This window comes from Hemitrygon akajei, chromosome 7, assembly GCF_048418815.1.
Source record: "Hemitrygon akajei chromosome 7, sHemAka1.3, whole genome shotgun sequence".
In the NCBI taxonomy this organism is placed as follows: domain Eukaryota; kingdom Metazoa; phylum Chordata; class Chondrichthyes; order Myliobatiformes; family Dasyatidae; genus Hemitrygon; species Hemitrygon akajei.
Genome location: NC_133130.1, coordinates 139,907,446 through 139,924,859, shown reverse-complemented (window position 1 = coordinate 139,924,859; position 17,414 = coordinate 139,907,446). Strand labels below are relative to the sequence as shown.

Here is a 17,414-nt window from a genome sequence, read left to right as displayed (position 1 = left end):
ATACATAAGGCACAATCTATATGAGTCTGAAGGCTGTGAAACCTTGAATTCTAATCCTGCTAAGGAACAGAAACTGCAGAAAATGCATTAATACAACATTACATACCTGGAGTATGGTTTTATTCTGTTCCTGTCAGATCAGCAACACATCATGTGTCTTATTTGTTATACTGTACTGTCTAATGAAGCCATAAACCATTAAGATTTCAGGAACACTTCAGCAAAAGACACGCTGTAAAGGCTACTTATGGTATTACTCAATTCCAAAAGATGAAAGAAGCATTTGAAACATGTTGCACACCTGAGTCGTTTGCCAAGAAACTAAAAATTACCTTGATAATGGTCTCATTGCTTTTACAATATTTCCAAAATTATAGCAAAGTGTGAAAAATCTCATACGATTGGTGAAAGAATAATGCCTGCTGTATCATAAGTGTTCACCACTGTTCTCAAAATGAATACCAATATTTTAAAATCAATTCTTCTGAATAATAACCCTGTGGCTCATCATGTTGACGAAATGAGTGAAGACACTGAGTATCAACTATGCACAGAACTACAAAAAACAGAATTTGGGATTCAACTGGATGAGTCAACTGTGCGAAAGAGTGAGGCATTGCTAATGGCACATGTACAGTTTATCAAAAATGGAAAAGCTTATGAAAAGATTCCCTTTTGTAAAAAGTTAAAAACAAATTTCAACAGGGAATCAATGTACAATGAGCTCAAAATGGAGATGTGGCATACCTAGCCAATCTGTATGACAAAATTAACATTCTAAATATGAAACTGAAGGATAAAAATTTAAATTTAATCCAGGCAAAAAGTGCAGTGTCTACTTTTATCAGAAAATTGGAAATATAGAAGCAAAACATTAGAAGAATCTTCTCATAGCTTCCCTGCATAGAAAGCATGGCATTCTCTTTCACAGACAGCGATTTGCAAGAGTACTGCTTACACTTGCAGTCACTGAAGAAGGATTTTCAGAATCGATTCAAGGATTTGAACAATCTGGAAATTCTGGACTAGGTAACTTCTTTGCAAGGTAGAAGAACAGGAAGAGAGCTTCTAAGAAGAAATTGAAATTCAGAATGAAAAAGAAGCAAAAATGCTTTCCAAAAAAGTCAGTTTTTGTGGCTTTTCCTCCAATTAAGAAGGTGCTGGTGAACCTCAGTGACTCCTGGCTGGTGGCTGACAAAACAAGGATAGCAACTAAATACGTTGTTAACCACACTTTTTCTGGCAAACTATGATTGCAAGTAATAGTCTGTAACTTCCCTTTGGACTTGGAGGCAATTTGATGTGGCAGAACCCAGGCAAGGCGAGGTGGCTGGCCCATCACTGAGAACGTAGTAGAGCATGGAAAACCAGGCACAGGTCGAGTTGGAACTGTGGGGGTCCAGCTGCCAGGCACAACTGAGCACAATGCACAGACAGAGATTTACAGGCTGACTCAAAGCAGCAGAGTCCGGCGTATTGAAGCAGCAGAACCCGTTGTTCAGATGGAGAGTTAAGCGCAGGCCAGATTTAAAAGATCAGGTGTTGAAGCCTGAGGTGAGGTATGGGCAGCTCAGATCACTGCTTGAAGCAGCAGAACCTGATGCTTGGATTGAACTGGGATAGATTGAAGAGGTTAAGGTGTCAAAAAGATCAGGGTATCGGGGCCTGAGGTGAGGTATGGGCCGATTAAGGTCGTTGCCCATGGTGCTTACTCTACACGGAACTAGGTGACTCTCTTGTGGACTTCAGTTCAGAAACACTATTTGCTTGCGGCTACTGTTTGCATGATGTTTTTTTTCATTGTACATTGGGTGTCCGACGGTCTTTTTATGGGTTATTTTATTCTCTTATTTTCTTATGAATATGATGTGTTTTTTTTAAATTCTCTGCACGTTGGCTGTTAGGCAGTCTTTCTTCATATAGATGGGGTTTGTTTTTGGGTTTCTTTGTTTTGTGGCTGCCTGTTAGGGAATGCATCTCAAGGCTGTATAATGACTACATACGTTGATAATAAAGTGTACTTTGAACTTTGAGCCTTATGTGGCTACACTGTCATACAATGTTTCCTGGTCTTTCGAGAGGAGCCAAACTGCTCTTCATTGTATTTCCATCCTCCTACCTTGTTGAAAGAGGCTTCAGTGCAGTGAACTACATACTCACAAAAAACAGATACTGCTTGGACATTGTTAAACATGGGGACTTGAGGCTTTTGCTGTCATAACTTGAACCAGATATTTCAACTCTTGTTAAAAACCATCAAGCTCAAGGATCACATTGGTATCGAAGCTGCAGTACAGCACACAGGTACTGTGTAAGCTAGGTTTAAAGACAAATAAAAATTTAAAGCAGAATCATTTTTCTCATGTTAGCATATGGTAGTCATGTTCTTACACAATGGGGGCGCCGAAAAGTATATTGTGCCTAAGAGGGGCATTGGCAAGTATAAAGGTGCTTTAGGGAGGGTGTTGGCAAGTATGAAAGTGCTTTAAGGGAGCATTGGGCTAAAAAAGATTGGGAAACACTGGTTTAAATGCAAACACATGTATTAAGTCATGGCTTCTAGCTCCACACCTTAGCGCACGCTCCCAGTTCACCAGCGTCACTCACGGTTCCCAGAGAACCACCCACATTACACACTGGGAACTGAAGTGTTTTATTATGGTCACAGGTAATAACCACAGGATCTGGTGCTATCTCTAATCCCCAGGTTTATTTAGGAACTTATTGCTTCATGGTTCTTTATTTTAAAGTTTAAACAAAGGACTAGAGGAGACAAAAGAACAAAGAGAAAAAGAAACAAAGATGGCACTTTTGATGTGCTTGGCATCTTTATATTTCACATAAGGCAAATTCCTGAGATAAGAAGGAACCTATAAAAAGCTACGCAGTCATGGCACATGTGTAATATGCTAACACAGCCAATGAAAAATGTAAAGGTGGCAAACCATTATTTAACTGCTACACTGCTTGCCTGCCAGTAGGTGGAGACAATCACCACATATTGTGAAAAATATATTTGTTTGTTAAAAATACTAATATGTGTCAGTAAAAATTCTGATTTTAGTCTTGTATTAATTCAGTTGGTATCCTATTAAAAGCATATAAATCAACCGATTCCAACAATCCCTTTTTGGTTCTAAATCACACATTTAGAATTATTACATCTGAAAATTCAGAGGCAGAGATACGTTACAGATGAATCAAGAACTATTTCAGTTGTATAATATTAAAGAGTATACATGTTCTTAAAAACATTTATAGCATTATGTCATTTTTGGAGACATCAGGAACACTTAGATGAATTTGGATTATTCTGGTGATGATCGCCTTTAAACAAACAGAAAAATGCATATTATGGTGATGCATATTAATATGAATATTATGACTTTTAATATTGAGTAACCCCAGCTTCCAGGACTGAAATGAATCCAATTAAAGAAATCCCATCTATCAGTTTGATTAGTTTAGCAAATTCTTTACGAATGTGGTCAGTGAAGGTAGTTATGTCTGGGACTATAATACAGATAGGGTCAGGTGTGTCATTTCACATGTTAATCACATTCACATAAATGTCTCCATTATCTTCATACTCTTATCATTGTTTAACAACCTACCATTTTCCATCCAGGACCACTTCTCTTGGTCTGAGCATTCATTTAGCATTTCTCAAATATCTTGTATGTAGTCTGTGATACAACTCAGCCTGGTTTCCATAGTTTCAGTTATCAGGTTTTCTTCTATTTCTGTATTCCTTCCTTTCCTGCCTTTCTGCATTTCATCTGTGAATGTGTTTCCATGGCTTTCCATTGTGATCATCTTGGAGTGACCTTATACGTTTCAGTACACAAACTTCTGTTGGTCATTGTATCGCTTCCATAAGTTCTCTTTCTAGTTGGCCATTCTTGATTGGAGTTCCCATAGCTGTAAAACATTCTCTGTCTCCACAATTTTCCCAAGTCGTGAATGGCTCTGAAAGCAACTGACAGTCAGTGTAGATGTTAGCTAATCGTCCTTCTGCTAGCTTACAGGCTTCAATCAAAGCTTTCAGTTCTGCCTGTTGTGCAGAGGTTCCTGAGACCATCACTTCATTTTCCTGTGACAATGGCCCACGCAGCCATTGAAATTTCTCCCTAAACGTTTGAGGAGCCATCAGTGTACAGAATCAGATTTTGGTTCATCAAAGGCACTTCTTTATGTTAAGTTGCATCTTCTTTTTTCTTTTTAAATCTTTTTATTGATTTTTAGAACATAACATAAGTAAAATATAGTACAAAAAACATTTGAGAGTACACAATAGATTCATTAATAATCAATTATATATTATCAATGTAAAAAGTCTCCCAAACTTATAATATTAATATGAAGAATTTAAGACAAAAAGCACAAAAAAAACCCTAAAAAGAAGAAGAAAAAAAAACAATATATAAAAAAAAAACTAACATGGGCAATTGTATAATGTTAAGTACACACAGCAGTGCCAATGACTCCGAACCTCCATTTATACAATTCAGGATGGTAGCAATAAGGTTCAGGATCAGACCATTTAACTCACATGAAAATGTTGAATAAATGGTCTCCAAGTTTCCTCAAATTTAACTGAGGAGTTAAAGACCACACTTCTAATTTTTTCTAAACTCAAACAGGAAATGGTTTGAGAGAGCCACTGAAATACAGTTGGAGGATTAATTTCTTTCCAGTTCAATAAAATAGATCTTCTAGCCAATAGTGTAGCAAATGCAATCATTCGCTGAGAAGAAGCAGATAAACACATATTATCTATCATAGGTAGACCAAAAATTGCAGTAAAAGGATGTGGTTGAAGATTAATATTTAAAACTCTTGAAATGATATTAAAAATATCCTTCCAATAGTTTTGTAAACAAGGACAAGACCAAAACATATGAGTCAATGTAGCAATATCAGAATGACATCTATCACAGGTTGGATTAACATAAGAATAAAATCGAGCAATTTTATTTTTAGACATATGGGCTCTATGTACAACCTTGAATTGTATTAGAGCATGTTTAGCACAAATAGAGGATGAGTTTACCAATAATAAAAAATTTTCCCATTGCTCAGTAGATATAGGGCAATGCAATTCTTCCTGCCATTCCTTCTTAATTTTTTCTGATATATCCGGCTGTATCTTCATAATCATATTGTAAATGATAGCTACTAAACCCTTTTGATAAGGATTAAGAGTTAGAATTCTCTCTGTAATGTCCAGTGGACATTCTTTCGAAAAAGACTTTAATTCATTATATAAAAAATTTCTAATTTGTAAGTATCTAAAAAAATGGGTTTTAGGTAAATTGTATTTGTTAGATAACTGTTCAAAGGACATAATGTTATCATCCAAATACAGGTCACGAAAACATTTTATACCTTTTGTTTTCCATAGGAAAAAAGCCTGATCTATAAATGATGGCCGAAAGAAGTAATTAGATATTATAGGACTTGACAGTATAAACTTATTCAAGCCAAAAGATTTATGAAATTGAAACCAGATTCGTAATGTATACTTAACTATGGGATTAGTTATCTGTTTATTAATTTTGAGTAACGAAAAAGGAAGTGAAGATCCTAAGATTGAGATCAATGAGAAATCTTGCACAGATTTACATTCCAAATTTACCCATTGTGGGCCAGCTACTGTAGTCAATTCTTGTGTCCAAAATATCAAATACCGTATATTAACTGCCCAGTAGTAAAATCTTAGGTTTGGTAAAGCCAAGCCGCCCTCCTTCTTTGACTTCTGTAAATATTTTTTACCTAATCTAGGATTTTTGTTCTGCCACAAATAGGAAGATATTTTAGAGTCAACCATATCAAAAAAAGATTTAGGAATAAAAATTGGTAATGCTTGAAATAAATATAGAAATTTAGGTAATATCATCATCTTAATGGCATTAATTCTGCCTACCAAAGACAAAGAAAGTGGGGACCATCTATTAGCAAGTTGCTTAATTTGGTCTATTAAGGGGAAAAAATTAGTTTTAAACAAATCTTTATGTTTTTTAGTAATTTTAATACCTAAATAGGTAAAATAATCTGTAACGATTCTATATGGTACATGATTATAAATTGGAATATACATATTTAATGGAAAAAGTTCACTCTTATTAAAATTCAATTTATAACCAGAAAAATTACTAAATTGAGCAAGTAAAGAAGAAATAGCAGGAATAGATTTTTCAGGATCAGATATATATAATAATAAATCGTCCGCATATAATGATACCTTATACATCGCCTCTCCACGGGTAATGCCTAAAATATTGGGTGATTCACGAATAGCTATAGCCAAAGGTTCTAAAGCAATATCAAATAATAAAGGGCTCAAAGGACAACCTTGTCTTGTACCGCGAAATAATTGAAAGAAAGGGGATTTTTGATTATTGGTAAAAACCGAAGCTAAAGGTTTATGATATATTAACTTAATCCATGATATAAATTTTGATCCAAAATTGAAATGTTGCAATGTATTGAATAAATATGACCATTCGACTCTATCAAATGCTTTTTCGGCATCCAAAGAGATAATACATTCAGGGATTTTAGATGTAGAGGTATAAGCAATATTAATTAATTTTCTAATGTTAAAAGATGAATAGCGATTTTTAATAAATCCGGTCTGATCCTCAGAAATAATCCGAGGTAATATATTTTCTAATCTAATAGCTAAAATTTTACTAAAAATCTTAAAATCCGTATTCAGCAAAGATATAGGACGATAGGATGCACATTCAGTCGGGTCTTTGTCTTTTTTAAGAATTAAAGAAATAGAAGCTTCATAAAAAGATTGTGGTAATTTACCTATACTTAATGCATCTTTAAAAATTTTACAAAGCCAAGGAGAAAGTATAGAAGAAAAGGATTTAAAAAATTCTGCGGAAAAACCATCTGGACCTGAAGCTTTACCCGAGTTCATTGAAAAAATAGCCTTTTCTATTTCAGACTCGGTAATAGGTGTATCCAAAAATACGTTATCTTCAACAGTTACTTTTGGAATATTCAATTTCCCTAAAAATTCATTCATAATAGAAGAGTCCTTAGTACATTCTGATTGATATAAGGAATTATAAAAATCTTGAAAGGCTTTATTTATCTCTTTATGGTCAATCGTCAAAGTACCATCTTGTTTACGAATCCTAGTAATTTGTCGCTTATCTGAAGCAATTTTCAATTGATTAGCTAGTAGTTTACCTGACTTATCTCCATATGTATAAAATTGAGCCTTCGATTTAATTAACTGACTTTCAATCGAGGAGGTTAATAGTAAACTATGTTCCATTTGGAGTTCCACTCTTTCTTTATAAAGTTCTTTACTAGGAGTTGATGAGTAGATCTTATCAATTGCCTTAATTTTATCAACTAATGTTGATATTTTGGAATTAGTTCGTTTCCTAACTCCAGCAGAATATGAAATAATCTGTCCACGAATATATGCCTTAAAAGTATCCCATAAAATTCCACTAGAGATCTCTGCTGTAGAATTTATTGAGAAAAACAAATCAATTTGCTGTTTAATAAAGCTAATAAAGTCAGAGTCCTGCAAAAGAACAGGATTAAGCCTCCAACTTTTCGTACTAATATATGAATCCGTCACCTTAATAGATAACTTCAAAGGTGCATGATCAGATATGGTAATTGAGTCATATTTACAATCCATGACATCTGTAAGTAAATGCTGATCAATGAAAAAGTAATCAATTCTTGAATAACTATGATAGACATGGGAAAAATATGAAAACTCTTTGTCATTAGGGTGTAAAAAACGCCAAATCTCACAAATAGCTGAATCAACCATAAAGGAATTAATAAGAGAAGCCGATTTGTTCGGCAAAATTTGAATGGGCTTGGACCTATCCATCACAGGGTTTAAACAACAATTAAAATCTCCGCCCATTATCAATCTATATTGATTCAGATTGGGAAAGGATGTAAATAAACATTTAAAAAATTCAGGACAATCAGTATTTGGAGCATAAACATTAACTAGAAGAACTTTTTGATTACAAAGTAAACCAGTAATAAGCAAAAATCTACCGTGCGGATCTGAAATTGTTTCATGATGTATAAAAGCAGTAGATGAGTCTATAAAAATAGACACACCTCTCACTTTAGCTTGCACATTTGAGTGGTATTGTTGGCCCTTCCAGAACCTAAACAAGCGCTGACTATCCATCTTCCTTACATGAGTCTCTTGTATAAAGATAACATTAGCATTCATTCTATGGAATACATTGAATACTTTTTTCCGTTTGATCGGATGATTTAAACCATTAGTATTCCAAGAAACGAAATTAATAGTCTTAACCATCATGACAGTATATATTATAGTTAATACATAAGTTCGAAAGAAAAGTGAACTCATGAACCCGGAAGAAGGAAGTAAGTTCAAAAGGAAACCGGAAGTCATAGCACTGCAGCCATTTTTGTAGTTTCATATGCGCCCAAAAAATAAAACTAAGCAAAAAGCAAGCAAAAAACAAAAAAAGAAAGAAAAATCCCCCTCCCACCACCCTTGAAACCCCAAGAAAAAAGCCAAAAAAGGCAAGCGAGCAAGCTAATACTAAAACTACCCCCATGTCTCAAGACGGCAACTCGAACGTAATAGAGTTAAGAAAATACACACAACCCACATTATAAAAAGGGTAATACTACAAAAGTTAAAATATAAAATTAGTGTTATAAATGTATATAAACAAAAAAGTTAAAAGAAAAGAATTAAAACAATAAATAAAAGTTTCAAACTTTCAAATACATCAAAACAGTTATGACGCTCCAAACACTGGAGTCAGTCGGGAAGAAGAAACGCCATTTTTTTTTCTCTCTCAGTTTTAATATTCAGATGTTAAAAGTATAAAGGAAAGCGTATATCGTTTTTTATTTTAAAAAAAAAGAAAAACAAAAGAGAAACCCTAATCGGTCATTTTCAACGCAAATAGATTAATAATATGAAAAACTATAAAATCGGCATAAACCTAGCAGAGAAAAAAAGCTTTAATCGTATATAAAAAGTATATGCAAGCCATATAAAAAAAAAGGACCCATATATCAAACCATAATAGATCCAAATTTATAGGCTAAATTACACTGATCAGCCCAATAGAATGTCATTGATCCAGGAAACCTTGAGCATCCGCAGGCGATTTAAACAGCCGAACAGTTCCATCATCCAGGGCGACTCTCAGATGTGCTGGGAATAACAGCGCTTGCTTGTAGCCTTTCTGGTGGAAATTCGACATAACCGATCTGAAAGCCAGCCTAGCCCGTAATACTTCTGGGCTATAGTCTTCCAAGATACGAAACTTGAAATTTTGATGGATAATCATACCTTTTTTACGAGCCAGACGGATCAAGCGATCTTTGATATGAGGATAGTGAATCCTCAAAATTATGTGCCGCGGTTTCGAAGTTGAACTTGCATAAAATCTTGTTACCCGATGTGCTCGATCGATTATTGTGGGGGGATCCAGGACCTCTTTGCCCAGGACATCCACTAGAAATTTAGAGAAGAAAACGGTAAGATCACCGCTTTCAAATCCTTCCGGGATCCCAATTAACCGGAGATTTTGCCTTCGAGAGCGATTTTCCAAATCCGTAATTTTAACTTTATAACGATCCATCTGTTGAGAAGTCGAGGTTTGCTCTTCTTGTATCTTTTCAATCATACGATCTTTCTTACGAGCGGCTTCTTCAAGAGCCAAAATGCTTGCCTGTTGTTTTTGTGATTCCAGTGAAAGTTCCAAAAACTTTTCTTCGAGTGATTTCAAACGATCGTCATACTTCGAAAGCCTTAGGAATAATTTTTCCTGCATCTCTTCAAATTTAGCTTCCACAATCTTCGCAACTGCTTCTAAAGGTACCAATTCTTTCGACTGTTTCGGTTCTTTTGCTTTAGACATTTCAGCAAGTTGAGAATAATTCAAATAGTTTAGAAAGAAGAATTCAGTATATTTAACCCCTTTAGAATAAGTTTAAGGGGTGTTTATAGGCTAAAAAAACGTAAAAGTTTTGGAGCAAAGCCTAAGTGCGGTTTACTCCATGAGCGCCATCTTGAGAATCAAGTTGCATCTTCTTGGCATGTTATTGATCTTGCACAGTCATGGTCATCGTAGTCTTCCATGTCCATTAACAACAGTGTAGCTGGATTCATTGGACTTGCTGATTGAATGATGACATTAGAAGCAGGAACAGTTGACTACTTGGGCCATGGAGTAGCTGTCACTACAGGGTCAATAAATTATGCACTGAATGCAGACATCAAACATTTGAAGTCTGATATTAGAAAAGGTCATGACATCCAGGTAAGGTGCAGGCACTGCTGTTTTTGGGACCATTCATTGCTGGCTGCATTCCAACATAAGTGACATCATTGTTAACACAGCGCACTGGATCGGTAGAACTACCCACCAAAGATCATTGCTGTGTATTTGCTTCATATTACTCTGCAATTCTGAATTGTGCTTCTTGCTGTGGGTGTACTTCTCATGCTGTTCTTTCACTTGCTCAGTTAACACAGAGATTTGTTCTTTAGATTTTTTTTCCTGTTATACTGCATCTTACATCTTTTTTTTCCTTTTCCCCAAATTGGTTAGTTAAATTGTTTACTTGCTGAGTCATTAAATGAATTGCCTGCTTTAGTTCACGTACTTGAGTTTCTAATTCAGCATCTCTGGTCCTGCAGCTCAGCATGTTCGTGTTTTCCTCGCTCTGGTAATACTGCTAGCATCTAGCCACTTTTCTTATCTCCTGACCACATTTTCTGAATCTTATTCCATATCTTTTCAACATCACTCATAAGCCAATTCTCACCAGATGGTATCAATAGTATATTTCCACTGGATGTTTTCATTAATCGTATCAAGTTTATACACTGTACTCAAGTAAGCATTTAAATCCACAGTTATCTGTTCTCTCACACCCGGAGATTCAACAGTTTGACTCTCAACTTTGGCCATTGTTTTAAGTTCAATCTTAAGGAGTACTCTTCACTTTAGGTGTCAATCATAGTTAATAAACAATAGAATTATAGAGTTATAACCCAAATAGAGCTTACAACCCATTTTTTAAAAAAAATAGAGCTTAGAGCCAACTGAGTCTTATCAGCCCCAAAATTACAGAGTTGCAACTCAAAATATTTAGCATGTGTTTGCCACAAATAACAAAGTAAAATATAGCTTTCTACTCACTCTTAAACTTCCTTTACATGGTGTACTGAAGCAGAATCAGACGACTTCTTCTACAAGTCAGGAATGGAGGAAGTTCTTACCTTCTGTTAGGTGTGCACTAAAATTTCCTTCTTTGTCAGGAATTTTCAAACTCTGTCTTTTCATAACCATCCTATGCCGACTATACCAAAAATTGTGGGATCTGGTGGTTTTTTTGATCTCCAGGTTCTTTTAGGAATTTAAGACTGAGTGAAAATTTGTTGTTTCACAAAGGTCATTTTAAAGTTTAAACAAAGGAACAGGTATAGAACATATGAAAATAAGAGAAGACAAAGAAACAAGAACAAAGAGCATGGAACAAGAAGGTGATTTTCCAGAGGCTGGCACTTTTATACTTGGCTAAGGCAAATTCCCAAGATAAGGAAAGACCAATTCAAAACTATAGTGTCACAGCATGTGTGTCATGTGCTAACATGTAACTAATGAAAACTGAAAAGGTAACAAACCATTACGTAACTGCTATACCACTTTTCTTCTAGTAGATGGAGGGAAACACGCATATTGTGAAAATATACAAGTTTAAAAAACTACAGATTGTGTATTAGTAAAAGCTACAATTTCAATTTTGCAGTAATTCAACCAATAGCTTACTAAGAGCATAAAAACCAACAGATTCCGACAATTACTGTGTCAATAATCACTGTTAATAGAGGGTGCCCATTATAATGAGTTAAGAGTGGGTATCTTGACTGTATGTTTGGTTAATAACTCTCTGGTAATAGTTAGTGGTCTATCTTGCACCCCTACAATAAGGGTGTAAAGTTGGGGGGGGGGTTGGTTATGGAAATTCTACTCCCACTGATGCACCATCAATAACTCTAGGAGACTGGAAGTGAATGATAGGCTTTTATTAACAGTGAGAAGAGAGCACAACCATGTTGAAGACTGAGGGAGGAGCAGTGCCCCAATTGCCTTTATACAGGGGTCTGTGGGAGGAGACACAGGAGCAGTCAGCAGAGAGGCATGTCCAGACAGGTATACATAGTTCATCACACCCACATTCAGAGTGGAAGCTCTTCACCCTGGATTGGAAGGGGCAGCTTCAGAAGACATAGAGACTGAGTGAGTCATTAGCTTGGATGCACTGATGCTAGCTGGTGATTTTGTAGGGTACTGTTCAGACAGGAAATTAAAACAAGCCGGTGTCACTATAGTAACCATAACTGTAGGCCATTGCCCATCCTGTAAAAGGCATCTGCCACACTCCACCCTGAATTTCTACACAAACACTACAATCCTCAAATGAAAATTCATCCTCCACTCCTACTGTAACTGTATCCCTCTGTATGTGTGATCTCCTGCCTATTTTCAAACAGCAGTGGTGAGCCATATCACTCTGGTAACAATGAGAGCCTGTCTGTATTATTACTGTTCATGTGAACAGGAGCAACACCTCATACTCTGTCTGGGAAGCCACCAACATGATGACATGAACATCGATTTCTCTAACTTCTGGTCTCCTTTCCCTCTTCTTCGATTCCCTACTCTGGTTCCCCTCTTACTTCCTCATCCTCTCACCTCTTCCTGCTGGTCCTCTTCCTTCCCACTCTGTGGAGAGGCTGTGGAGAAGGGTTCAAGGGTCCATGTCCCAGTTCAACCCCAGCAGCTGAGATAGAGAGGACCTTCTGATCTATGGGCCATTCCCAGGAAAGATATCAAGTGCTGCTGGAAGACCATCAACTCAGTGAAAGATGTCCTTTGTTCTGCCTGAACCTTGTTGGTCTTCCGGCACATCAATGAATGAGTGAATGAAATTAATTTATTTCAGTCAGTACAAACATAACAAAAGGCATAATTTACAACGATGATTTCTTAGGACAAAATTACAACAAAAAACATAGCTATTCTTTAAAACAGACCGAAAGGGTGTAGGCTGAAGCTACAGCTTATTATGCCTGCCCCTCTTACTTATACAACAACATATTTGGCATCGATCATCACATCAAAAACAAAAAAAAATTCATAATCTTTTAATGCAAAATCCAACTCCAAATATCATTTATTTACATTACTCCCATTCATTTTAAATCACGTATTTTATATTCATTCATTAAATAATTTTTTTAACTTGTTAAGTGTAGTGCATGTTTTTAAATTCTTACTACAATTGTTCCATAGATTCACCCCTCTGACTGAAATACAATGATTTTTTACATTTGTTCTTATCCTTTGATTTTGAAATATGCATGTTCCTCTGAAGTCGTGTTGACTTTCTCTCATTTTAAAAAACCTTTGATTAAGCAGGATGTCCATAGCACAGTGCTGCCGAACGGCACATTCCAGGTCGTACTCAGAGAAGCACTGAAGTTGAGGTGTGGCCAAAGCAAAGGCTCTGTGGGGAAGGACCACAGTCCGAGATCCTTCCACTACAGTAGCTGGAAGGGCAGAGTCAACTGGGGAAGATGCTCAAATATTAAAATAGTGTATCACCCCGCGGGGGAACACACAGGTGACAAAGGTGATATAGGGCTTGTTTTGACTGTAGGGCTGGACATCACAACTTGTAGACTGGGAGGTGTGAAGTTTGCAATTTAGGTTTTGTTTTATTGGGTGTGAGTGTGTGAGAGTGAGGGAGAGAAATGGAGAGATAAAAGTTTTTCAGTGTGTTGGGGGCACAGAGCACATTCAGAGCGGGGGATGGTACATTCTGGGAGTGGAAACATAAATGGGAGGGGTTGTGGATGTTCAGTGTGTAACAGGCTGGAAGAAGGTTTTGGGAGATTTTCTCTTTAGGGGTGAGGAGTTTTGGGGAGGGGTAGTTGGACTGGGCAGTGAGTTTGGAGTTGTTCAGATGGTGAATTTGCAGGGCAATGAATTAATTAAAAGTTAAAGTTGAAGTCTGACCCGAGCCTTATAGGCTCATCAGGCACCGGTGCTTATGCCGATTTCCGTGGCGTGAAGTCACTGAGAGTACAGGACTCCCCCCCCCCAGAGAGAACACCAGTCTATCACAAAGTTAACCCCCAGCATTTTGCCAGTATCCATTTTCAGCTGGGTGGACTGGAGCAATGTATGGTTAAGTGCCTTGCTCAAGGACACAACACGCCGCCTCGGCTGAGGCTCGAACTCATGACCTTCTGATTGCTAGTCCAACACCTCAACCACTTGGCTACACGCCACACACTGAATTAACTAGGTAATGGTAAATCGGGAGGTCAATGTTGGTGGGGTGAGTGGGTGTTACAGGTGAGGGGTGGAGTCAACTCGGTGAATGAATTGAATCGGCTTTGAGCGTTGTGAAATGTGAGTGGGGGGGTCAGTGAGTTGTAGGGTGATATAGTGCATTCAATATTTCTGTAATATTTTATTTAGGCATTCTTTGTTTACATAATGCATTATGGGTCACATGTTAGAAGAAAGTGAATGCCATTCTTCATTTAAGCCACATCGTCCATGTAAGCGCTTCACTAGAAAATAAAGACTAAGTAGACAACTATCCCAACTAACACACACAAAATGATGGGGGATCTGAGCAGGCCAAGCAGCATCCATTGAAAATAAGCAGCTGACGTTTCCGGACGAGACGCTTCATCAGGACACCTGTGGATTTTTCCCATGAGTTTCTGGAGTTACAAAAGATAACAGGTGGAACTTTGTGACCTGGGATACCCCAGCCTCCAGTGACCTTACCGCCACCGCACGGCCGGACGCCATCTGGCGGGAGAACCGTCTGAACCGGATATGAAGTCACCGGTTCACCCTGCCCGGAAGTGATTCTACGGTTGACAACCTGGGGGAAACAGCGGTGGCGGCAGTTAGGTGAGAGGAATGTCCCCTGTCAGAAAGCGAGGTGGGAGAGCAGGCCGGGTGACCTGTGGTCAGAAGCATCCCAGTTAATGATGGTTTGCGAGCTGAGGCCATGATGGGTCCTCCGGGACTGGGACCTCCTGACGGCGGAGCCTGAGCTGTGCGGCCAATCTACGAGAGACCACGGGCTCTTCCCACGTTTCGTCTGCGTGCCGGCTCACTGAGGCCCCCCCGGTTCTTCCCACAGCCTCTGTGAGCCGGCTCGCAGATGTAACTCTCGATACCCCAGACTACTCACAGTCTTTTTGCCCCTTCAAGTTATCAGTCCGTATGGGCTGCGAAACATTAGTGGGTGCCCTGAGCCAGCAAATTTAGCATTCAAAGATGTTATATCCTCTGTCCAATTTCTCCCTTTGTTCAAAATAATGGTCGTGCATCTTTTCATTTTTGAAATAATATGGTATAAGAGGTTGTCGTGTTTGTTGGAGTGTATTACCAGCCTCATCAGTTATTACAACACCAAGTTTCATCTTCTCATGTTGAAGTCATTAATGAATACTTAAAGAAAAGAATTACTGACATTAACCTTCTGAGAAGAGTAAACTCTTACTGTCTGCAAATCAGCTATTTGGCTCTGTTGCTTGTCTCTTGGCCACCTACAGATACCTGATTGTTACTGCACCTTTCTCAGAATGGTTTTGCTAATATATGGGACCGTGTTGCTTCTCGAAATCAATTTTAACAGTAGTTATGCTGTTCTCATCAAATTCTCTTTTACCTTGTGAAAGAGTAAAATCAAGTTTGTCAGATGTTTTTTTTTCCTCTCTGTTCTCTTTTAATGATTGCTGTAACTTCCGAGTGACCATTTCCCCCCCACATTGTTTTAGATTGCACAGTGCGAGACTGGTTCACTTTTTGTTTCTGGGTTCTTAGCTCCTTTATTGAATTTGCAGTAGCAGTTGCAACCTTCAAGGTTCCTGGCACTGTCCCTATTTTTAAAAAGGTTTGGAAGAGCTGACAGAACACCTCTATCTTCACACACTAGCAACCCAAGTGTATCTGATCTGCGCTCAGTGACTTTTGTACATTGAGCTCTCAACCTTTCAACTATGTACCTATTCTTAATCTGATTTTTTTTCTTACCCAGTTCTTTAATGTCTCTTTTATAGACATATTGTTTTTTACACATGCAAATTACTCATTTAATAACTCAGCCATGCTCTGGTATCTCCAACACCTTCCATTTGCTCACAAGCTATCTCCAACCTTCCTTTAGCCACGCCATCAGCCATTTATGTTTGTTACAGAATTTTGAATTTCCTTTTTTATTAGGCGTTAAAACAGTTAAAACTGTTTCTTCCTCTCTGATTTCCTTTTCAGGACATCCCTCTATTCTCTGTATTAATCTGGGTTTTCTTGTTTTAGGAATAATACTTGAGAATAGTTTTAGCAAAGTAAGTTTGATTGTAATGGGAAAGCTCTACAGGATTTGCAGATAGTTTTCACTTCCCGCTTTACATGGCCTGTTTTACGCAGAGTGAATACACGGAACCAGTGTTCTTGTTTAAATTAAGTAACCAGGCCTTGTCTGGCAGACCTGAATCTGGTTCAGAACTAGGGTCTGAGGATCCAACCCTGTTCACTCTAGATCACTGATAAAGCTAGGATAATTAGTACGAAATTTAGAAATCTCTTGTGTTTTTAATGCTTGATTCATTGTAGGGAGTACCGGATGCAAATAGCTGCATTATGAATTTTGCCTTACTCCAATTTAAAAACTTTACTGTTTTATTCTCCTTTAGTTATGATCGCAGCCATAAAAATGCTCTCTCACTGTCATTCAGTCCACATGCCCTAAAATTCGATATTTGTTGGATTTTCTTTGGACTGACTAAAGGATTTTCTTACGAATGAAGGCTGGATAAGTGGCAGTTCCCTCTCAGTCCTGCTCCCTTGACCTGGAACATCTGCTTGTCAAATGTCATCTGTCTCTCTGCCCAGGGATCTCACTCCCATCCTGGTAGCAGTGTACATTTCACCCCTGGCAGACATCAAGCTTGCACTGGAGGATCTGAGCACTATGATCAGCACCCTGATTCCTTCCTGATCATCACAGAGACTTCAACCAGGGTAGCTTGAAGAAATGTCTGACAACTACCACCAACATGTCACCTGTAGAACTAGAGGAGCCAAAAAACCATCCAGACTTTGCAGGTGGAGCTTAGGACGGTTAATGGCACCTAACGGCAACTCCTTTGCTTGAATCTTCGGAAACAGCTCACCTTTGAGTACATCTACACTGAGTGTTGTCGTAGGAAAGCAGCATCAATCACCACCCTGGTCATGTTTTCTTCTCACTGCTGCAGTCAGAAAGAAGGTACAGGAGCCTTAGGACTCACACCACCAGGTTCAGAAAAAATCGGAAAA

General features: G+C 37.7%; 1 protein-coding gene across 2 annotated transcripts in view; it reads left to right on the top strand.

Annotated features, from left to right (window-relative positions):
* Positions 1-14,914: 14,914 nt before the first annotated feature.
* The window catches only part of exd3 (exonuclease 3'-5' domain containing 3), a 168,439-nt gene continuing 165,939 nt past the window's right edge, over positions 14,915-17,414 (top strand). The window contains exon 1 of one of the 2 annotated variants that reach the window (XM_073052099.1): positions 14,915-14,999. The gene's annotated coding sequence lies outside the window, so the exon portion shown is untranslated. The remainder of the gene's footprint in view (positions 15,000-17,414) is intronic. The other variant, XM_073052098.1, reaches the window with a different exon arrangement.